At 38.0% G+C, this 24,939-nt stretch overlaps 1 protein-coding gene across 1 annotated transcript in view; it reads right to left on the reverse strand.

Annotated features, from left to right (window-relative positions):
• Nucleotides 1-24,550, reverse strand: part of NLGN1 (neuroligin 1) — a 374,128-nt gene extending 349,578 nt beyond the window's left edge. The window contains exon 1 of the mRNA XM_040567189.1: nt 24,240-24,550. The gene's annotated coding sequence lies outside the window, so the exon portion shown is untranslated. The remainder of the gene's footprint in view (nt 1-24,239) is intronic.
• Nucleotides 24,551-24,939: the final 389 nt, after the last annotated feature.

Here is a 24,939-nt window from a genome sequence, read left to right on the forward strand (position 1 = left end):
TCTACCTGGTCAGAGTTGTTACAAAGTAGTATTTGATCTTGAAAATGTCTAAGCACCTCATAAAAGGCTGATTTTCCCAGCTTCTCTACAAGTCAAAACTATATGTAATTATTTTGCAGATCAAGTATTTTGTAGGGCTGCACTTTTCACACCTTAATATGATACATGAACTTTTGTAAGGGTCCGCACTGGCAGAGTTGGCCTGTTTCTGGTATCCTAGCTAACTTTAACAACAACAACAACAAAAGTTTCAGAGATTTCTGCAATAATCAGGTTTTTATTTCCATATCAATAGGATATGGAAATATCACTATCATGTAAACATGCACGTTTTCACATGCTGCTGTTAGTTAACAAGTATAAGTGAAAAGGAGCAGAAAGTGTCCTTCAAGCAACAAAGGCAGCTCTTCTACAGCATATCCGTAAGGCAGCCAGAAGAATACAGGTAGAGGCCAGGGCCAGGATGGCTGGATCATGGAGATTTGTCTTAGACTGTGGACCTTCATGCTGTTCATTATATATGCTCTCAGATGAAGAAAACAAAAAGGAAAAACAGTGAATTTATAGTAATGTTCCACAGCTACTGCTATCTGCCAGGTGTGATGCATCTTCCTCTGATGCACTGAGGTCATAAGTGATTAGCACACTAGATGACCCACAGAGTTAACTACGTAAGGGAAAGCTGATCTTCTAAAGAAACTGCTAGGGAAAAAAATCCCATTATATGAATGACAATGGTCATGGATATCCTTCAAAACAGAGAAGAAAATCTTTTATTTTCCAACATACTTGTTCTGTAGCAACAGAAGTTGCACCAAACTGTCATGACCAGTTCTCAGAGCAGCACCATTATTATCTCTGATATTGGGGGACAAGAATAGAAGTTAACAAAAAGCCATTAGTGCAAAGTCCCATCAAAAAGAAAAAAGAAAAAAAAATCAGATGGGAAAAAGCGCAATAAATAGGGAAAGGCTAACTCATAAAAAAGGCCTGAAAGCTTTGTTTTCCATCCCCTATGAGGAAGAAGGATACAAAGAAATTGTACATAAATATGACAGCATCCATTTAAGTCCAACACACTTACTAGCTTCACAATTATGCAAAATGAAAAGAAAAATATTATAATAGTAATAAAGTAAAATAACAAGCGGTGTTTTAAAATAGATGCAGACAAAACACCTCTGAAATCACTATTGAAAATGTGCTTAACAGGAAAAGTACACAAACGCTTTAAAGAGGCTAGGTCATGTAGAGCTGTATCCTAATATGTAAACCAAAAACAAATGGCATAGCATCTTTTTGCTTGTATCACCTGTACAACTGATGACTGTCACACCTGTCTGTCCCAAACACTCATCAGCTTCAGTTTGCCTCGTACTGTACTTTGTCAGATATACACCATCTGAATAACTCGAGTGTCAACCAACTTAAAAAACACATTTGCAATTTCAGCACAAGTCAACACATGCCAAACTGAAATCAATCCCAAAGAATTTTAAAATATCATTTCTTCAGTTCTACATGATTCTTAAAAATCATGTATATAAGTTTATATATTCACAGGGTGTTTTACCAATATGGAATAATATAACCTGCTGTCATGAAATGCCTGAATGCAAAGGGAGACAAGAGGAACCAACATGAGGGAAAACACAGAATGACAGTCAGAACATGTTGAATGAGGAGTGATTACTGGCACGTTCAACTAAGAAGGAAGGATTTCTGGCATAAGTACAGTTTGAGGAAAACATAGAAATGGTAAGAGAGAGGAACACAAAGCTATAACAAGCAGAGTACAGTGACGATAAAACTGTGCATATCTGAACCGTAGAAAAAACAGTAGAAAGGTGAGATACCTGGAAAGATTGTTAAGTAGGGCTGGAGTTCGGATTAGCTTCAGCTTGCATTTGAGCAACAAAATGTACATTTGAAAATGGTTTCCTGTCAGCAATGAGTAGGGCAAGGCATCAGGAAAGTGCAGCCTGGGTAGGACTGACACACGAGTGCTTCCTGAGCCTGCAGGCAGTCTGAACACACTGGCCACAGCCTCGAAACACCTTTACCTCAACAGTGAATTAACTCTGAGGCCCAAAGACGATCATTTCAATTACATGCTCAATGTTTCACCAGACATCATTTCGGCAGAAACATCTGCGCTTCCATCTGCCTCGGTCATCCTTTCGGATTTCAGGGGTCTGGGAAGCACACGCTGGCTGAGATACCTGCAGCGAACGCGGTCGCCTGACAGCGCCGATGCTCTTTAGGCCTCTGCGGCCTACGAAGGGCCCGCAGGATCCCAACCTCCTCGTCCACCTCAGCCCTCTCACTACACGGCACTGTACTATCAATCCTAAGATCTGCAGTATATGGTGAACCGTAAATATGAGGCTAGTGTAAACTCAATCCAAGTTAAGCTGAAAATGAAAACAGAAGAGCTACTATTTCAGTCAGAATTTCATTTTCATATTGAATTCATCAGAAACTTCCATTTTAATTTTAACTGGAGCTGTCACAGAATTCCCCATCTGCCTTGCAGGAGGGCTGCAGAATCTAGAAGAATTGCCACATAATGTAGAAAAAGGTTGCTGTGAAAGCAGGTTTTTTGTGTTTTTTTGTTGTTGTTGTTGTTTTTTCAGAACAGAAGGTAATTGATAGAATAAGAGAAAGTAGGAATCATTTGAGATGATACAAGTACATCAGCTGGGACCTTGAGTGATTTTGTTTGATGAATCATGGGGCTGAGAAGGGCAGACTTGTAGAAGTGCTTTGTACAGCTAGAATGAGGGAATACACATGGCAGAGGGACAGAATGGAAAAATTACAGTGAATAAGCCAGCACATAACCAATATAGTCACAGGAGGTTGTGGTAAATTTATTTTCAAATCCTGGCAGAGATTTAAATGCATACTCTCTGTTAAATACATTCTGAATTATTAATATCAGATTGAAGAATGAAAACATTCAGAATATTATATTTGATATGTTTCCCATCCATTTCACGCTAATGACACAATTGATGTAAGTCAATATGAAAATCAATGCTGAATATTTGGCATAGCATAGCGGTACATGGCAGAATCCAATGAGAGGTATTACATTCAAAAAATTAAGAACCTGCAAGGAAATAAATACAAATTATATGCAAGTAAATTACATAAAGGTTTACAGTTTTGATGATGAAAAATGGTACCATCTGTTAAAATTAAAACAGCCCTTAACAGGACAGGAAATTGCTTTAAAGTTAAACATTATCAGTGGAGAAAACTGCAAATGCACATATTTAATCACACAGTAATTTCCTAGTGTCTTCAGAAACTGTCCCACGTCCTTAGAACATGTTCTCATGTTCTTGGAACAGCCAGGAAAAAAAAAAAGTAAGTAGAAAGAAAAGAAAAAAAATGCAATGAAAAATGTATGTATTGCTATAGAAAGGGTGGTTTCTCTCATCTCTGTTAGTGCTTAAGTACCATTTGTAGGCTAGAAAGCAGCTGGTTACAGAAAAGTTAATGTCTTCATTGTGCTGAGCTGGTCTAACCACTGCTCAAAGAACTTTGTTCGTCTGTTTTACAGATGAACAAAGAGGACTTCAAGGACAAGGACTGAAGAAATTTGTGTTAAAATGCAATTATATGCTGAAAAATGAGCCTATAAGTGGTGTCAGTGAGTTCAATGTACATTGTTGTGAACGATTCCTGATGAGATTTACTTGACTTAAATGGTTTTCTGATTTCCACCACTAAAATTCTGCCTGAGATCTGAACATCGAATTGTATTGTTTACAGTCCATGCATCATCATCTACAATAAAGACTCTACATTTGGGACTTAATTAATACAGCCAGGTCAGAATCCAGCTCATTCCTTCCCAGAGATGTGTTGGCTCTGCAGTGCTAACTGGTGTAAAGAATAGCACATACTTAGTTTTCCACAGGCGTCAGCAGAAAGACTGAAAATATACAGGACGTAGATCTACTGTCATTTTTTTGCAGTCATTTTTCTGACCACATACATTTTTTAAAACAACAAATATTTTTGTCACTTCCCACAGCATTTGCTGTCCTTACTCAGGGAGTGTTTTGCCAGAGAAAGCACTTGAGCTCTATGGAAAATTATTGGCACAGTTATACTGCATTTTGCAGCATTCTGCTTTTTCTGAGGCTTGTTAGTCTAGAAGTGCAAGTAATTCTTCTATGTAAAGGTTGACTTATTTAGTCTAGAAGTGCAAGTAATTCTTCTATGTAAAGGTTGACTTATTTTTTCACATTCATAAGTTGATCTCTTCTATTTTGCTTATACAATAATGTGCATATTATTCAAATATCTACATGCTGTGGAGGGGCAGTGACTAGCCTTTTATTTCTTACCTACCCCTTTCCTCTCTCATCTGCCAGCTGTATGTGTTGGGCAGAAATACCTATGAGAAAGCCTTTCTGACTTCTACAGGACAATGCTGTTTAGGGGGTGAGCTGGAGATATATTACATAGAGAACTCTGTGTTGGATCTGGGCTTATGGATAATAACATCACTTTGTTCTTGCTGCTGCTGGAAGAGAGTGATATGGACAGAGCTACCTCATGCCAAATTGCTGCAGACTGACATTCTTAATTTTCGAAGGTAGGAAAACTGCCACCTCATTAAGAAGAACACTGTGTTATTAGTTTATTGGCATGGTACCAGCACAGGAAAATGCAGCATGCATGTCCTTGTGACTAAAGGAAAAAAAATGGAGAAGTTTATAGAAAATTATTTCTTTAGACAGGAAGCAGCTTTAAAGGAACCTGAAACAACAGCTAATACTAAAGAACCTTCTACTTCTGAGTATATCCTCCCAATCCATAATATTGTTCTAATCAGTGCAGTTTCATTCACTTCAATTATTTTAGACTCATGAATTTAAGACAACTGATTGACATTCTAACATTGAAAACTTCACAATCCAACAAAGGAGAGACGGTATCACAAGAAGGTCAAAGTGCACTGCTATCATAATGCAGATTCCTCCATGAATTCCCCACCTTCCACATTCTAGTGATACATGGGAATCAGATTAACAGAAAGAAAAAGCAGCTTTCATTCTAAGCAGTCTTTCTGAAAATCAGCATTTCCAGCATTTCAATACTTATTTGCCACAGCAGGGAACTAATCCTTTAAAAAAACCAACCCAATCAACCAATGAGCCAACTGAACTGAAAGAATAATAACTTCTTTGAAGTTTTCTTTCACTGCACTGGGAAAGTTCAGATGCTCTTGCTGGGACAGTTCAGATGTCCCAACCTGCACTAATTACAAGACAAGTCCTCCCCATTCATTTTCATTGTTAATTGCAAGACTCCAAGGTAGGGGTAGGTTCATAATGAGGCCACTGTTGATTCTTGCACAGGTATTAGTCTCTAGCCAAGAGCTAATTCTTCATCTGAAAAACTTTGTTTTCAGGCTTCTGAAAATGCTCTTTCATTCCAAACATGCCTTAATTGACACGTAAACCATCATACATCTTGTTTTTCTTTCACATGAAAGATTACTTGCAAATGGAATGTATCTAAAATGAATGGCTCTACTCCATCATTGTATACTGCCCTTTGCAGAAGAAACAACTAATCTGTGAGATGCATTGTTTCACTTGGGATTTACGGCCTAGCATTGTCTAATTATTCATGATGTGTTATCCATCATACTGCAAACTTCTTCACAGGACTAACAAAAACAATGTGTTCCAGTTAAGGAAAATCACAAAAGCAGAGCTATCGAGAGTATATTCCACCTTGATAGAAATGTCTACCGTACTTATTAATATCTTTAAGAATTGCACCTGCTGAAGTTTCCTTTTTCTGCAGTTCCCAAAATGAATATCATCAGACAGTGAGATGAATTAGGCATCAACTGAAATGGTAAAATTTATCTAATCTTTGTACTAAGAAATTATTTTAATATTTTTTCAGTTTGAATCCTAATCTGCTTTAACTGACCACTAGTAATTATAAAACGGTTGTAGAACTGTGCTGTTAAAGCGTAAAAATTATGAACTAAATATTTGAGTATAAATAGATTCAGAAATACCAGCTGGGATTAGATGGCTCAAAAAACTGCTTCCTGATTAAAAAGCACTTTAACTCTAGGTCACAGATTAAATACAGAAAAGGTAAATAATGAATGATAGTGCTACCGTTAATAACTGCTTAGGGATATGGCGAAATGAACTTGCTTATGTCTGACCATTTTCCACTTTAGTGATACCCGTGTTTGAACCACAACTTATAAGCGGATGGCTTCTTTGTTTGCAATCCTGACTCTGTAAAGAGATCATTGCTTTTTTGAGTAACAATATGAAATTCCAGCCTGTCTCTTGATTATAAACAGCAAGGGGATAAAATTTTTGTTGGATCTGCACCTGAACCTTAGTTCTTACAGTACATTCCAGCACTAGTGCAAATTTTTCAAAATTGTTTGGTAGAATAAAAATTAAAAAATATATTTTTATTTACAAAATTATTTTACATCTATCTACAGCTAGCTAAAATAGGTTCTAATCTAGATTGCCAGACACATTCTCTCCAGATATCCTTAAACAAAGGTATCCTTAAGGAAATCATTACCAAATTTGGACAGTACACCAGTATTAACACTTTTTACTGGCAATAGGAGAAGTGACGGGAAGAGGACTCCGTTGCCCAGGCAGAGGTGTGTAGTGCCATGCTAGCTGCTGTGGGCCAGCCCAGCCAGCCTGCAGCTCCAGCTCCAGAGGTATGTGGCTCTCTACAGGCTTCAATGTCTTGGACATCACAGTATGGGCAACTGCATCACCTTCTTATTGCTTACTTTTCTGTTTCTGCTCTCGCCTTTGTTTTTCTGCAACCCTCTAATGACTAAATGATTAAAGGAACTAAAGGTTTCTCATGGGTTTTCAGTTCCTGGATGGCAAAACTATTATAATCAGAATGCTCCTACAGAACAAAGGCTTCCAATGAAAGAGGATGCAATACATACACTAACCTCAATTCATCTTCCTCTGGTGCACCCACGCAGTGGGTCTCCAACAAACACTATGCCAGAGGCTGAGCTCTTTTTAGTGAATGAGTAAGAAGAATACTGCAATGCCAGAAGACATGCATGGTGTCCTTGCAGTCAGTCCCTGTTGTAAGTTTTTCACCATGTTCCACCTGAAATTTTAAGCACTTTTACCACCCAAACAGAGGTATAAACTCTGTAACCAAGGAGTTTCTTGTGTTTAAATGGATTTCTTTCGCTCCACATGCAAACTAAAAAGCAAAAGCGCAGCAACCATGGCATTCATTGGGAATTCTAGGTTTCTGAGCCAAGCACATAGAATAGTTGTGTTTTTGTTTTTTTTCCTTCAGCTTCTAAAACTAATGCTGCTTATGCAGAATCACATTTTGTATCTCTGTTCAACACCACTGATAAGGCAAAGTACAAAGCAATTAGAGCATCACCAACATCAGGTCGTTCAGCAATTTCTGTGTTACAAAAGATCCTCTACACTTATTTTTTTCCTTTTCATTTCTTTGCTAGAAGTTGTGTTACACCAACACATTTCCATACATGTTGCAAGAGTATGAGACCAAATGCAAAACTAATAATAATAGTAATAGTAATCACCAAAAAGAGCACGAAGGCATTTCAACTTTCCTTTAATCTGTTTTCTAAAATCTGTCATGTTCTGCCCAAGGTGCTGTCATTTGCACAGAGTATGCTGTGCTAAAGCTTCAATCATACTATCCAAATATGAGAAGCCTGCAAGTAGCCATAATGAAACTGATGTCAGACAACCTCAGCTCATACTAGATTGCAGCAGCTTGCCATCTTCAAACACAAAGGACAGCTCTTTATTTTAGTTCTGCAAGTGGGTCCATGTTTCAGATTGAAACTTATATGTCTCAGTATCTGTGGTGATTTATTTTTCTGTCTAACATTTGCAAAATATATGAGAATACAACCCACTGCGCAGTTTATTTGCCAATTCAGGGATGTCTAAGCCAGTCCGTTGAAATTCTTCAGAGCTCGCCTCACTCACTTGGCATGCTAAGCATAAAGGAAGAGACACTATCAATAATCTACTGCACAAAAGCTGGCTGCAAATATCTTCTTGATGATAGATTAAAATCACACCTCTGTAGGGACAAATTCCATATCTGTACATGTTACCAGCACAAAATTATCAGTCTAGTAAAGTCACTTTGAAGCAGAGGAATAGTCAGTGGATCAACTGAATTGGCTTGCAGAATCACTCCAAGAGGGCCAGCTTCCTGTGATGGGATAGATACTTTCACAGCAAACCTTGGAGGAAAAAGACCCTCATTATTTGACTGTGATAATCATGCAGTGGAAGATGTCTGACAACAGAAGAGAGATTTTAGTGTTTTAATGGAACTGGATTAAACACGGCAGGCAGTTTCCAATTTAGAGTAAGATTTAACAGTTAGGAAGGCCTACTGAGTAATTGAAGAAATATGATGCTTCAAGGAAAGAAGGAAGGAAACAAGAAAGGGTGTGCTGCAAGAGCAGAGTGGCACAACAAGCAAGAAAAATCTGGTGAAAAACATAAGAACAGATCCTATTCCTTTTTTAGTTCAGAGAACAGGGTTCATAGCAATGTGCTCCGACTCTACCTGTTGTTTAAGGCAAGAAACAAACAATAATGCAGGAACCATGGCGCACAGATTGAATCCAGTAGTGTTGCATGAAACTCATTCCCAGGTGCGGCACAATTAGGCAGAGAATTCTTTGCCAGTTTTGACATTTAGGTATAACAGAACATTAAAAAACCGAATTCTGAATATGAAAACTCAAGTTGAAAAAGCATACTTACATATTTTGCTTATTGGAAGACTTTTTCTTGGGCCCAACAATGTTGTTAATACGTATTACCACTTAATCTAGGATTAAAAAGTCCAGTGCAACCAGCATTCAAGTTCACCAACTGTTTTGGGAGGCATAGTAACCTGAATAATCCTGTTATGTGCTTGTTCCATACAGGAGTGTGAAAAGAGCTAGAGGCCTACTTTCATTCAGGAATCAACAAAGTAACTCTGAATTTATGTAGTGTATGTATGTGGGATGTTGAGATATTTAGTTAAGATATTTATATATCACCATTTTTTATTCCAATTTCTAGTTGTTTTCTGGAGTTAAATATTGTTATAACACATAGGTGCCTAAGCAGATTCTTTGCTATTCCTATAGTATAGCCAGTCAGCAATACTGCAGAAATTTGATATTTCCAGTGCAAGCCAGCTTAAAATGTAAAATACATTTTAAGTGTAAAATGCATCAAAATAAATGTGAGATCAAAAAAAGGGGTATATTAAAACCCATTGCAGAGCCCACCTACTACTTAAACTTTCTGATTGTAATCTAAGGCTTTGATCCTGCATACATTTAACTTTGAGCCGGAAGGAGTGAAACTTCTTGTAAAAATTAAATTATACATGTGCACCCAGAGAATCAGATGCTCATACACAGTGTTTATGCACAAAAGAAAAGAGCCAGGAAAACGTGCAAGACCTGGGAGAAACAAAGAACAGATTCCTCCTGGAAGAACTAATGTAGCTATTTAACATTAGAATCAGATTGAGTTTAGTCGCTCAATATTTAGATCTTATGTAGCACACAGCTAACTGGGATTACAACTTGAGGGGACTAATCATGTATTGAAAGCTTTGTACTGAAGCACATGCTTACACTTAAGCAGTTCTTAAATATTTATAAGCAATGAGTCCTATAGACACCTAAAGAAGACATCTTGCAAATCTAACCACAGTCTTCTGGAAAATAGTAATAATCTTCACATTTACTGAAAATGCAAGGATTGAGGATACTTGATGCCCTGCAGGATCTTGCCCCATTGCAATTTTATGTGAAGATGTGCCACTTGGTTCACAACTGATTTTATATATGTATATATATATATTTGATCAATAGAAGATTTTTAATAAATGTTTCAGAGACTTAAATTATTAGCAATATGGTCATAGGAATCTTACACAAATCACTATCTCTTTGGGAGTACTCTAAAGAATAGTTTTCAAGGAGGAGAGAATATTTATATTCTGCTTTCAAGCAAATTACTCTAGCAGATTTCAACCTCTTGTGCTTTATAAAGGTCCTCTGCGTGAATGCAAGGTTTTCCTGAAAAAGTTAAAAACTTAAATGTAGTGGTTTTTTTTTCAGAATCACTTTTATCAAAAAGACAAAGACAACATAATGTTCTAGGCCTTATCAGATTTTGATAGCAATACCACATGCTCTAGTATACAGAGTCAAGGCTAATTCTCCTCCCAGTTCAAACAATTTCACATCACTGCAATGCCACTGACTTAACAGCCTCCCAGTACACAACATGAAGCAAGGCAAGTTAATGCCACATTTAATGCATCCCTGTAGGTAGATATGTTCTTGGGGACTTTGGAAGTCTCTCAGGCACTTCCCATGGTTACTTTCCCTCCCTGCAGCTTCGTTTCCACCCCTGAAAAATGTGAACACAAGAATGTCTGTGCTCCACTGCAGAGCACTTTCAGATTTTAAGGATGTTCACTAATGTGAACTTGAATCCTCAAATCATGAGAATAAAGATACAAAATCATGTCTGATATTCTAAAAACTACCAGAGTACTGCTAAAATAACTATGGCAGCTGAGTGTCGCTTTTACTTATATTCATGCAGTGTCGTTAGAGTCAGTAAAGTCATACAGATAGAGAAAATAGTAGGTTTTTGATTCACAAATTACAAGGTTTTTTCTTCCTTAAAAGCAATTCTTGTGGAAATGAACAAAATTAAGAAAAATGACAAATTATTTCCCTCATCCTGGCAGTATCATATATAGATTTATCTCTTTACAGTTCGAGGTTTTCTGTGGTGGCATGAACTATGAAAATTTGATATCCAAGGTACCAAAATATAGGCAAATACAAAACAAGTTCTACTGCTCAGTCAAAGCAAATAAAAAAAGGGAAAAATAAAAAAGGAAAAAAAAAAATCTGTAGACGAGCAATCTCAATCTATTCACCTTTGGATCACAATAAATACTTAATTCGTGGATTTCTCCAAAGTATACAAAAAACCTACCTCTATTTATCTACAATTTAGCCTTTCAAAATCAGCCTTGCAAACCATAAGGAGCTGGACCCATTTATAATGGGACCTAAGTGTTATTTTGCTGACTGTGGCAGAATCTCTAGGCAGTTTAGTTGGGTTTATTTCATGTATACAATAAACAAGATTATCCCTAACACAACAGAGAGCTCCTGAGCAGGGACCAAAAGCCTTTCAAAAAGATATTCTAAGAACAGTCAGCTCAAGAAAACATTTCATTCTGAGGTTTACTGAAAAGGAAGTCTACATTACAATCATTAACAACCTGCTGTAGATCTAAGTAGAAACACATTTTTACGATTTAGACTTTAAAATTATTTGATTTTTGAAGAGTCACATAATTAATTCATTTCAACACAAAACAAAGTCCTGGGCACAACTGAATACATCAGTAGTGACCAAAGGGAATCTCGTATTTGTCACTTGTTCACATTTTAGGTATCTTATTTGGTGACTACTGAAGCCAGCTGCACCTGGAGTGGGGAAAAATCAAGCTTCAGTTTTCAAACTAAAGGCCCTCCTTAAAGGATTGGCTTAGTGGCTAAAGACAACATTTGGATAAGAACCAAGCACGTCTACAGATAAGCACATCCCTGTGCCAAGTTGGTTTCCCTTTCACGGGTTATTTACATGTGACCAGTTAACAGGTTCTCATATCGAAACACTGAGTGAAATCTTGTCTGTGCAGTTGGGTCTGTCTTTGTAAGGCTGATTTTTTTATCCAGTGGTGATCTCTGGAATCCCACAGACCAATACTTTGCTACTATAGTAATGGGCCAGGTAATTGTAAAATCTAAATTAAGGACTGGTAACTTTGAAAGGCCTAGATTCCTTTAGAAAAGAAACATACAAATGACCAGGAAATGATATAACCATATTTCCAGATCAAAATACTAAAACTACAAATGTCTTAATAACAGCCCTAGTAAACTCTGCCAGTGTACTTTGAAGTGGAAATTCAGAGAATTTTATGAAATTCTTCAAATCTTGAGCTCCTCTTGGAATGCATTTCCACTAGGTTATCAGAACCGAGCAGCTATGCTATGAACAGTAATAGGTATAGATAAAGAAAAGCAATAAAATGATTACCAGTATGTGGAAATTATGAAAATGTTTTAATAAAAGTAATCAGCTGGAGAAAAACCCTGCCACATATATTTCAGCAGTATTACAGGGTTTCCTCCAAGCCTGCATTTGAGGACTTTCACATGGATAATGAACTTGATTATTTTCGTTGTTCTTTTCTTAAGAGAAGTATTTCCTTTCTTACTCCTGTGCGGGTCAACATCTTGAATTGTACACAGAAGGAAAAAAAATAAAACCCTTCAGCAGAACATTTAACAATACTCCTGTATTTGTTTGATCTCAAACCTCCAGCCAGTGACAGGTATAAATTTACTGCAGGTTGAGCTAAGCCGAGGCAGTAAGGAGGTTCCAGATCTCCCATTAGCTCCAGCCCCAACTCCCCTGCAATAGCAGTGGAAAATCCCAGCCCAATACTGTACTATTCTGCTCCCCAGCTTCAAAAATCTTCTGTAAATGCACTTGTATTGCATGGTCCAGAAAAAAACAGATCCAATTTAATAGTAAAAAACAGAGTTCTACATAAATTACTCAAAACAATGACATTGATTCCTATCAGCTGGGGGGGAGTAGGCATATTGGAGAACTCTGCTTAGGGCATCTTATTGCCTGTTACTTCGTGTTTGCTTTTTGCTAAGGAGCATAGGCCTTTCCTTACTTCTCTCTTTTACAAGATACTATGTTTGGAATGCTCTTTTTGTTCACTACAACGCATGGACTGCACGCGTGGTCAGCTTCCGTTAAGAGGACCAGAAGGGAAAAATGTTTACGCTTCCTTGCTTCATACCCACATGCCAGAATCCACCACAATCTGGGCCTAAGAAAACAAAACACATTCACTAAAATGAGCAGAGATGCAATTACAGAATTAATCCTTTTGAGCAGGTGGCTTCTGGTGAATCCACTGCCAGAAACAGACCTTGTATCAGGTAAATCCAACTCATACTGCCAAGGAGTTAATCAAAAACCTATTACAACTTATTACTTGTCTAATCTGGGGCCTGCAAAGCATTGTAAACATTTTTAGTTATTTATTTAAGTAGCACATCCATTATCTATATCCAGATACCACGACAGATAGATAAAATGATTATTTTGTAATTTAACATATGAATTAATGTGTGTGTGTGTCTGTGTGAACACTATTCAACAATTTATCACAAAGACTTCTTACATCATTTGGTTTCTTTTCCACTTTTGAAGAAATGGCAAAAACAAGGAACCCTTAGAGCCTTATGTGTAGTTTCTACTGTATAAAATGGAGCAACTCATACTAACGCAACTTTAAATCAAGAAATACAAAAATAAGGTTCTAATGTTAATGTTAACTGGCCCTCATTATGCATCATTTTATGGACAAAAGAGCAGTCAAACAGGATCAGGAAACTCTAGCCTTTTAAATCCAAGATGCTTTCAGTGAGCGTGGATAGAACTCAAAGTTTCAGAGAAAGTGAACCTCCTTTCCTAGTAAATGCACTAAACCAATTATACCAAACCCAGCAGGTGATTAGCTTATGCCCTGAAGCATGAGATTTGATTATTCTTATCTTGGTTTGCATACTGGTGCTACAAATATTATTAATGGCCATAAAATCATCCAGCCTTTCAAAAAAATCTAGCCTGAAAGTTTGATTTGATGACCTCCCTATGTGGCAAATTCTGGAATGTTTCTTTTATTTAAACTAAATGCTTTAGCTATCACATGATTGCCTGTATTCATTCATGTCACAAGACATAATTACAAAGCCTAACCATTTTCTGTGCACTTTGCCCTTTGACAATGGTGTGTTTGAGCTACATTATTGCGTTGTTGGTAAGAAGGTTCAGTGGAACTCTAGATGAAAAACTGAGCATATAATTTTCCTTGAGATCTTTTTAAAGGGAAGCAATGAAAAATGATTCTTTACAGAAACACTATAGACAGATGTAATGTTTTTCATTAGAATACCATTATTTAGTGACGACCATAGCATTGTCAAAGCTACTAAAAAGTGATAGACAGACGAACGATATCACTGGGAAATTTTCCATGGATCTCAGTGGAGTCTGGACTAAGCCCCATTTGAGCTAAATCACCCTACCTATTTTTGGTTGTTGCTCTAAAGTATGATTGCTGGTCCTGTTCGGATTCAAGTGAACTACCTAGGAAACTGTAACATCTTTAGAGATTTTCCCCCAAGCAACCCACAAACCAGACTTTGCCACAGTATAGAGTTTTTCACCAATGTGAGCCCATTTACAATTATGCAGATCGGAGTTCAAGTGCCATTCGGATGCCCCATTACTCCACCTTGATTTTTTCATAATAGTCCAGGTTTTGATATCACCCTGCACAGAGAAGTGAGTTAGTGCAGACTCATTTTGTCTTAGTAATAAATAATCTCCTTCAAGATACAAACAACAGCTACTGTTCTCTGAACGCTTGGCTGAGAGAAGGCTCTTGGATAAATAGCCTCACTTAGAAAACATATTTGCAAAAGCTTTTGAGAAAGTACAATATATATGACAGTTTCAAATGGTACTTTGAGAACACTGTACTTGACCTGATAGAAAACTGAATACTTTTTTGTATGAACTTCCAATCCAGATGTCCTTCACACAAACAGTTAAATCATAACAGATTGTTTATTCTTGTTTGGTCTTTGAAAGAAAGAGAGAATAAAAACTGAATCAAAGACCAGAAAGATGAAGTCAATCACATTAAAAACACACTAAGGAGTCTCTCACATATGTTTCAGGTTGTTTTGTCTGCTTCTGACAACCTTTTAGGATTTGAACTTGCAAACAGTGAAGGAATATGTTTCAAAGTCATAACTGCAAATTTTGCAGCTTTCAGGTTGTGATTCACTTTCTACAGACTGTCAAAAACGACATCCTTCTCTTGTTTTAGTGGGACAAATCTGGTTCTTGAAATTTGATAAAAGGCTACAAATTTAATAAAATCTGTGGTTCCTCCATGACTGATCTAAAAACCATTACCTTATGCAGGAGCAAGAAAAGTTGTACTGACTCACAGCTTTCCTGGAGATACTGGGAAGAAAAGGAACCAATCAGGCGATTCAATTGGTGCCTCAGGTCAGTTTGTTCTGGCCAAGCCTTTCTATGAGAGGTCCCTTAGGGACTTTGGTATCTCAGTACAACACTTAGATGTCCCTGCGACCCAAATACCACTTATCTGATCCCCTGCCCCTCCACTTACCTGTTTCAGCCAGGGAGCACAGAGATCCAGCACTGAGCTGGAACATTTCAGGCTATGACCGTTATACTTCCTGATTCTTGATTTCTGATTTGTTCTATATCCTCTCAAAGAAGGAACTTGGAAACTAACCACTTTTCCATTTAAATCTAGCAGTATAACTTATATATATGCAATTCAGTATTCTACTTGTGCATATGTATATGTATATACACACAGGCTCTAGACGTGTGTGTGCAGCTGTATACATACACATTCTCTACACACTTCCATGGGTAGGCACCTGTCTTGGAAATCTCTTAAGCAGACAGATTGAATACACTTCAATTGCTACAGCTTAATAACTTTGCAGCTCATGAATTGATTTTAGTACTATTACACTGCCTTATCAGCAGAGCCCCTGTCTAAGGAAAGGATTTGTGTGTGTGTGTATGCGCGTCTGTGTGTACATGCCTGTAAATAAGTGAATTTTACTACAGCAGTAGTAGTAGAAAACACAAATCTAGTTTTAACAGCATTATCTTTGGTGTACAGAGATCACGTTTTATGGCAGAAAGGTTAAGAGAAGAAGGAATATCTTATGAATAAGGTGCAGGACTAGAACTTCAGAGGTTCAGGTTCAATTCCTCACTCTGCCAGAGGCTATTCTGTGACCCTGGACAACTCACAGAAGCAGTTAAGCAAATGCTTAAGTCATCTTTTGTTCGAAGGATAATATTTCCTTTCCTTCCTCTTTTGTCTGTCCTAGCACGTAGATTACAAATGGTTTACACCAGGGCCTGGGAGGAGGTGTTATTCTTTGCTTTAAAAAAAAAAAAAAAAAAAAAAACAGTAGCTCAGCCCTGATTTCACTTTACAACCTATGAACTCCACAAAAATACCTGAATAATAATACTTTTCCAATGATGTCCAGAATTGCTGCAACACACGTGTTCCAGTTTTGAGTAATCTAAGAGAATATACATTATCCCATATGCAATGTGGAATTATTAGGGAAAACAAAGCTGGGTAATTGAGGAAAAGAAGAATTAGCCTTATATATATATTCCTACCAGATATCACATTGTACCAATTAAGAATGCAAATGCAAGGGTCCAATATGTAAATACAAAATGTATTGACATGATTCTAGCAAATAGAGGATCCAAATTTACAGTTTTAATTGAGAAGCAACATTTATCTTTATAATACTTCTTCGTAAACTGCAAAACACTGTTACACAACAATCCAGAAAAAAAAGAGCTAGATTAGAATCTTGAATGTAATTAATTAAGAGTATTTAATGTAAGAAAAATGTCAGATGGCCAACAAATCAACACACCAAATATAACTTCAACTTTAAAATATTATTTTTTGCTTGTGGATAGTCAACAGCTTACCATTTTTTTTTCTGCCATTTTGTCCCTTTTTGTTGGCTCTTCCAGCCTTTGAGCTGTTACGCTGCCCACAGCTGGGCAGGCGGCTCCCTCTGGCGCTGACACCAGAGCGGCTCTCTAGATTACACAAATCTTGCTCCCTGTGATTCGGTTTAGCACCAGATAACACCAACTCAGCCTTGTGCAGGCCTGGGTTTGTTAGTCTGTAAAATAGTTCCTTTTCCTACCTTTGGTATAGTTAAACACAGAATTTGTCTTTAGATAGAAAGCTCTGAAAGCATCACGCTAAGCAATACGGTATCATCACATGGTATCTTATTCACAGATAACCAAAGGTAAGGTTGGACTTGTTGCACGTTTCCCACTGCTTTGATTAAGCATCATCTTGCATTTTTTGAAATATCAAATATTTTCAGAACGACAGTGCAATTACAAAATGGCAGTTCAATTATATCATCAACTGAACATCAAGTGGCTTGCTTCACTAATGCCAGGCCCAATTTTTTAGTTGAGATTACGTATCCTTGGTGTTTACATAGTTTTGAGTTCCACAGTTAGAAACTAGAAGTTTCACAGTTTTTTGAATCTAAGTCACTGTAGTATCACAGTTACTCCTTCTCTGAATTTCTGAGAGGTTTCCTGACCCCACATAAAATACTATAGTAGGAGAAGAAATGCAATACTTTGCATCGTGGATGTTTTCATCAGATGTCTATGATGGTTAAAGTCTGGTCATAATTTTCATTACAGTTCCCTAATTATTCAAAACTATTTTTTAAATATGTTCAAAATATTGCATATAAATTTTGACCTAGGAAGTTATAATTATGATGGAAATATGATTATCTCTAAGGAGAAAATGAAATGTTAAATAGTTTGTTATAATGTTTAATGTAAATGAATTCTAACTTCCCATCACAGATGCTGATTGATTTCACAAATACCATCTTAGCTTATATTTAGTAATTTTTTTTTTTTTTTTTGAGAAACACTTAACCGCTTTCTGAATGGCCATGCCCATATACATAAGGAAGCTTTGTTATTTTGGAAGAAACATACTTGAAAAAAATTAAATACTGACATTTTGAAAAAGCTGAACAGTGTCCATCAGAGGTCCAACAAGATTTCCCCATGTGAAACTCTCCTCATTTTCAAAGGCTGGTGCAAAGGAGAAGGCTCCCGAGAATGGGATCATTCATTGCGCTGCTGGTCTCTGAACAAAGAATGGATGGCAGATGAAGAAAGACCTGTGGCTCCCCCATTAACAGGAAGTTCAATATTTTCTTGCTTCTTCTGCCAGAGCCTTTATGCAATTCTCATAACTTTTAAACTATGCAGTGTTATACATAATGAGCTGAAGAGGCAGTACTGTATTTTTTCTATCTGCAGTGAGCTTTCCAAGCATTCATTAATCCTCACAGCATCTCAATGTAGTAGTTCAATTTATGGATGGGAAAACAAAATAGATTGAGTACTGGAATATATTTTAATATAAGTGCCAAGCAAAGGCATGAGACTGAAAATGCCTCAGTGTTTCTTTCTTGTGGATGTGCAGCAAAGACCTTAGACATGAGTATGCTGGAAAAAAACTGTTACAGCATAACTGCCACATCACGGGCCCCACAGCTGGGTGAAGAACAAGTATGGGAAAAGCAAGGGCCAAACTATCACACCAAGTCTCGTCTTCCTTTGTACCCCAGTCAATGTCAATTAGCCACTGAAAACTTCCTACGAACTTGGTAAGGCCCAAAGAAAAGTGTCTCTCCCTCAGCAACGGGGACAAGAACCTAGGCAATGCGAAATGTTGTTAAATGGTCAAAAAGGAAAGCTGTGGCACCCTTTTAAGATTTTCTCCATCATTAAGATTCCAAATGCTATAAGATTTATGTTTGGGTAGTGATATCGCTCCTATTCATTCCAGCAAACATACTAAAATATCATGGTCAGCGTCAATTTTGACCACAACAACAACCTACAAAAGCATCAGATTTGTAGGAGTAGACAATGGTGGAGGTGAATGAAGACTAATGAAATTGTTACATTTTATGTTTCCTAAAAATCTCTACTCTATTCTCAGTCTCTACTTATTTATACTGAAGTTAGAATCAGGCCATGCTTCATTTCTTTTATGTATTTGCACTATCATACAGTAGAGTGCATGTCAATATATATACGTATATTTTTTTCTTAGAGTCTATCAAAGACAAGAGAAGTTCTCAAATGGATTATCTTCTTTTGAAAAGTGCCTCCAACTGTTGATTCACTGAGAACACAATTTATTGTTCTGACCACTCTGACTTCACATTGTATTCCAGTTCATCCACAATTTACATTACTTTCACATGTCGTGAACACATGAACTCAGCACAACTGTGGTAAATCACAAAATAAGAACTCATTGTAGAGTGAAGCCAAAACTCCTTGGGACACAAAATGTATTATTTATTCATACAGTGCCTTGCATAAGCAGGTGATGATTTTGACTGAACCCTCTGGTTGAACCTGGAATACAAACAATGAGCAATAAAACCTCAGCACTCAGCTCTTCTTCTATAACTCAGTAACATCTAATTTTCATTTTACTGCGATATAAATTGCTACCTGGCTATGTCTTTCAATAAAACTTAATCTGCTTTTAATTTTAATTATCCAATAAATATGCCTAATTGGAGCCAGTCCCAATTTTACCCAGTTCAGTTTTTTTCTCAACAAATATAAAAGTCAAATATATCTCAGCTGGAGGTGATGCTTTATTGAAAATAACAGATGAGCCAATTCTGAATAACTGTTGAACAAAAGAAAAGGCAGGAGTCATAAACAAATACCTTTAACTATATTCAGGCTTCCTTAAAGTGAACTTTCACCATATTAAGTGTTGTTAGCTAACTACATAAACATTAACAAAATTTGTACTCTAAATCCAGAACTCCAGTGCTATGTTTTCTGGCAACCACGGTGGAAAGTCCTTCAGAGGAACAATACAGCCTCCCTCTTTTCCTTCCTCTGAATAATAAAGTTCCCCTCAGTAGGAAATGGATCAAATCCTAAATAAATAAATAAGCGCATCTGGTATTTATTTATCACTGTTCTTGGAAATTTTATGCTAATTGAAGTTCTGTTACTAAGGCTCTGGAAAACATAGTCGTTTTTATATTATTTTACTGAAATGCATAAATATAAATGCTTTCTTTCCCAGTGTTTCTCCACTCTCCTTGGATATGAAGTCAATATGCTGATTAACAATGTAGCTAATATATTCTATTTTCTTCTTGTGTAATACAAAGTCTGAAAACCTTCCCTAAAACGCAGTCCCTCTCCAGAAGCACAGTGGTTTTTAGTCTGCCAGCTAAAAAAAAGGACACAGTCTAGAACTAGTTCCAAGGTCTTCACCTTGATAAAGCTACCACAAAATCTCATTTTGGAAGTACACCTTGAGGTAGATACATACTTAAAGACAAAAAAGGCTTCAAAGCATTATTTTTTTTTCTGAGTTTGCAAAAGCTTCTCCAGCACAGATGAGAATCATGTGCAGGTATTGCCGTTTCCTAGAAAGCTGTAGAAACCAACCACACATCTGATATCCTAAGAATATGGTCATATATGGTCATTTCCCTAGCTAAAGCTAGTCTCTTATGAAATATTAAAGTCTATTTATGATGGAAAAAAAAAAAAAAGGAAAAACAAAAAGCAGTCTTAGCCTTTTGGATACACGGTAGATTTCTGGCAATTATGCATGGACCTCTTCCCAATGGAGCTCCACAGAGAGTTCAGACCCAAAGCTCGGACCACCAATACACGTAGCAAGGTGACATGTCACCAACTGTAAAAGCTTCACAGCACTGGAAAGCTATGAAGTGAGTGAACAGTTTGCCAGCTTGGTGCATGAGGAAATATATAACCTACACAAGGTTGCACTTGTGGTCTGTTGGTGCAGAAGATCTACACAACCATACTTGGTTGGTGAATTCAGTCCAGCCTATCTGAGAAACAGGAAAAAATCTTGAAAAAGTCTTGAAAACAGACATAAGAAACACTGAAAGACTGAATGCTCCTCTCAACCTCTCTTGACAGAAAAAAAAAAAAAATACATGATCAGGGACAGAGGAAGACGAAGGGAAGCTCTCATCAGAAACTGGGGAAGAGTTTCACTCATAAGTCAGAAATCTTTAGGAAAGCAACTTTCATTAGTTTCTAAAAGACATGCAGATGTGGTGCTCAGGGACATGGTGTAGTGGTGGACTTGTCAGTGCTGGGTTAACGGTTGGACTTGATGATCTTAGAGGTCTTTTCCAACCTGACTGATTCTATGAAATATGAACATCTTTTTGAGTGGTGACGACTTTGGCATGCTTCACGGAGCTCATCCTGCTGACCATGATGAGGTTACATGAGTGTAAAAGCAACAGAACTTGGCCACATGTTGCACTGCAGTACTCTGAACCTGAATAAGATTCCAAGGTAAATGTTGAAATGTGATCAAGCAGTGGTATTAATAACTACAGACTTGGGCACAACAAATTTGTTTCTCTGATGCCTGAAAAACTGTGTCCATTGCTTTCCAATGCAAAATTACAGAATCCCATCATCTGGATTAGAATATGAGAGTTCTGTAATACAGTTTGTTACCTGAAACAAACAAACAAACAAAAAAAAAAAAAAAAAAAAAAAAAACCTTACTGAAGCTAATTTAACATGAAGAACTAATTAGGAAATATATTGTACCTCTACAGAAATTATGGCTAGAGATTTAATTTGCTATACACCTCATTCAGCAACGTTCTCTGTCCAGTAAGGAATCTCTGTGTTGACCAAAGAACTTGAGCACTTACTTGCAACTTGCTGTTGCCTAAGAAATTATCTTTATTATAGCACATGGAGATAAACAAGTTCAAACAGGAAAACAAACAAATAAACAGAGAATTTCTTCAATGACCAGTCAATTCAAGAACCAGATTGTGCTCTAGTGCACATAGATGAATAGCAAAAAGGTATATAGACAAGCCTTCTAGTGAGTCACCAATTCAGTTTTCTAAGTATTCTTCATATGTTCAGTGGAAATAAATTTTAAAAGCTCCAACCCAAATCTGTCCTCACTGACTAACTGGTCTTTGGCAAAGAGAGAACAGCAGTGGCTGCATTCATGACACAACAGGAAACACTCTTTGACCCTTTCCAGTTAATGGAGATAAACCGTAAACTTTCGAACACTGACAAATTAACTTTACATAAATAACATTAGCGTCATAGTTACCACATCTAAGTCGTCTGATTGCACAGTCAGAAATTCTCACTGAAAACATCTTTACGTATGGATTCATGAAGTCTGTGGAACTTTTTGCTTGAGTGGGGACAGTAAGATGGAATGCAGCATCTTCGAGATATTTCAATCTCATGAATCTCACTCTTATGAGAAGGTATCAAAGAAAACAGCACTCAAGTCTACATACATTTCATAAAGTATCTTCTTAAGAGTTCCATTAACCTTACTCACATGTCTATGCAACAGCCACAAGGAACTCAGTCCTACCAGATTTTGCATGTGGGTATTTTCCAAAAAAGACACATGATAAATTTTTAAGGACCCAGCATATCTCTATAATTGTATTATGCTGGGCAGCTACCAGCCCAATTAATCGGATGGGGAATTGAACCTGCACCTCTTCAGTTGCTGATTAATGTTTTTATGCAGTAAACGATTTGTCAGCAGCATTAAGTGGAGCCTGTTCACCTGAACACATAACGAACTACATGGATGAAATACATACATATAAACGTCTATTACATCTATCACCACATACAGATTATTTTAAAGACTGTTAAAAGCAGTAGAAATATAACTCGGGTAAATGTAAACGCTGTGGCTTAACTGTTTTCTAAAATGTTCAAACTTGATCCCTTTCCTCATAGCATGTTTCCCTCTGTTCTGAAAGAACAGCAATATTTTATTCCAGCCTTTCCAATATATCCAAACTGTAAATAATGGATCAAAAATACAATCATGAATACAGAAGAAGGTGGGGAAAAATAGCAACAGAAAAGGATGGTATGAAAGAGGAGCTTTTCTCACATAACTGCAGGAACATTACTATGCTCTGCTGAAGCACTGAACTGCACTGCTCCTGCTTATTTGTAAGAGGATTTGACAAGCTAATGATAGAATCAACAAGATTACCAGGGGAAAAAAAAAAAAAAAAGGAAGAAAAAAAGGAAAAAAAGCCTTTTCTTTTAATCAAAACATAATCAGAAGGCCTAGGTGATGATTACCTCCTGCTTTCAACCTAAGTCACTGAAGCAGTCCATTAAAAGGGCTTCCAGTGCTGTTGGGGCGAGGACGAGGTACGTGCCATGCCACGAACAGGTATGATCATGCACCGCGCTCACTTCACACTGCTCCCATCGCTTCCTGTATTTCAAGAGGACAGGACAGAGGTTGTCTACAGCTAGGACACGCTGTAGGAGTTCAGTAAACATGGGCCCCACATCGAGAAAGTCCCTTTTCAGTAATGGCACCTTTATTACCACAAATATGTTCGCAATTGGTACTGCAATTAATTACCGGGACGGGGAGATACGCAACACAAGACTAAAAATTGCCTTTACTGGAACACAATTCATTTAGATGATTTATGGAGTTCTTTATTGTTAGCGTCACAAGAGCTTTTTCGAAACAAGAGAAATCATTAAATCCCATAAACCACGGACTATCGCCGCGGTTAGCTGGTAATTGATGTCCTCGCTCGTGCCATTTATATCACTAAATAGAGCTGATAAAACAAAAATTAGTAAAGGCTGCTGCTGAAGCCTGCAGCATCCCCGAAGGAACTGCGGGGCTCCCTTTCCCTCCCTCCCCGGCAGGAATCCCCCTTCCCCGGCATCTCAGGGCCCCAGGGAGCGTCCGCGACTGAGCGGAGGTGGGGGGCTCAGCCCCCCAAAGCCCCTCAGGCACCCCCCCATGGAGGGGCAGAAACTGGCACCCAGACACCAGATCAGCCCCGGGGGGGTGAAGGAGGGGAAACCATTCGCTTTCAGCAGAGGGAGGACGTGATTGTTACCCCCCCCCCTCCCCCCGGCCCGTTTTCCCCCTGGGGAGGGGGTTATCTACTTCTCTCTCCTTTTGAAATGCAAATAAAAAAGCTTTTGTGTTGCGGTTTTCCATGGGGCTTTTCAGGCGTCCTGCTGGGTGGAGAAAGTGCACGGCAAGGAATCATTTTAACCAGAGGACTGGTGGTTTTAAACAGTTACCAAATACCAGCCAAAACATGTGCACGGCAAAGAAACTCCCAAATACAGAGCAGGCAGGGAGAGGGGATGGATGTTAGTGAGGAGAAGCAAGCAGGCGTATTCTAAAAGACTCGGAAGGACGGGAGAACAGCACCGAAAATGCAATTAAATCAGCCCAGATTTTATGAAAAAAGAGAAGCTGCTGATAACCCTGAGCAAATGCTGCTGCCTCAAAGATGGAAATAGCTCCCTTACCTTATTACTAATCCTCGCTTGCACCTGCTCTGCAATCATAAATACTTCGAGGTGCTTAATATGAAGCTAAATTGATGGCTGAATTTAAGCAATTTCTTCGTGCACCTCTTTTACAGATTCAAAAGGAGATTTTTAGGATCGTCCTCCTCAGTATCCATTTGCTTCCCAAAGAATTCCAATTTTCTTGAAAAAGAGGCAAAAAAAAAAACACGGTATGTCTACACACAAACGGGCACTGGAATAGATCCAAAAAAAAAAAAATAGGGAGTGGGGGAATCTGAGAGGTGTCACTACAAACTTGGCAAGCAAAATGTATCCTCGGCAGGAAGAAGGAGAGCGAAAGGGGAAAGAAAAAAAAAAAAAAAAAAAAAAAGCTGCAAAAGACAAAATTCCCAGGGAGATTTTGAAGGTAAAAAAAAAAAAAAAAAAAAAAACAACCCCGAGGAAAGCCGTGTGAGCGGAGCAGAGCAGCGAGGGGCTGGCGGGCTGCGTCCCAGCCATCCATCCGCCAGCCCAGGGAGCAGCGACCGCCCCCCTCTGCGGGCGAGCGGCTCCCCCCGGCCGGCTGCTGCCCGCACGGCCCCCCCAGCACGGACACACGGACACAGACAGACACACGGACACACGCACACCCACGCAGCCGGGCTCGGGGGGAAGGGGGGGACGACCCCGCGGGGATCCCCGACTCGTGCGTGTGCCC

Source organism: Cygnus olor, chromosome 9, assembly GCF_009769625.2.
Source record: "Cygnus olor isolate bCygOlo1 chromosome 9, bCygOlo1.pri.v2, whole genome shotgun sequence".
Taxonomy (NCBI): Eukaryota; Metazoa; Chordata; class Aves; order Anseriformes; family Anatidae; genus Cygnus; species Cygnus olor.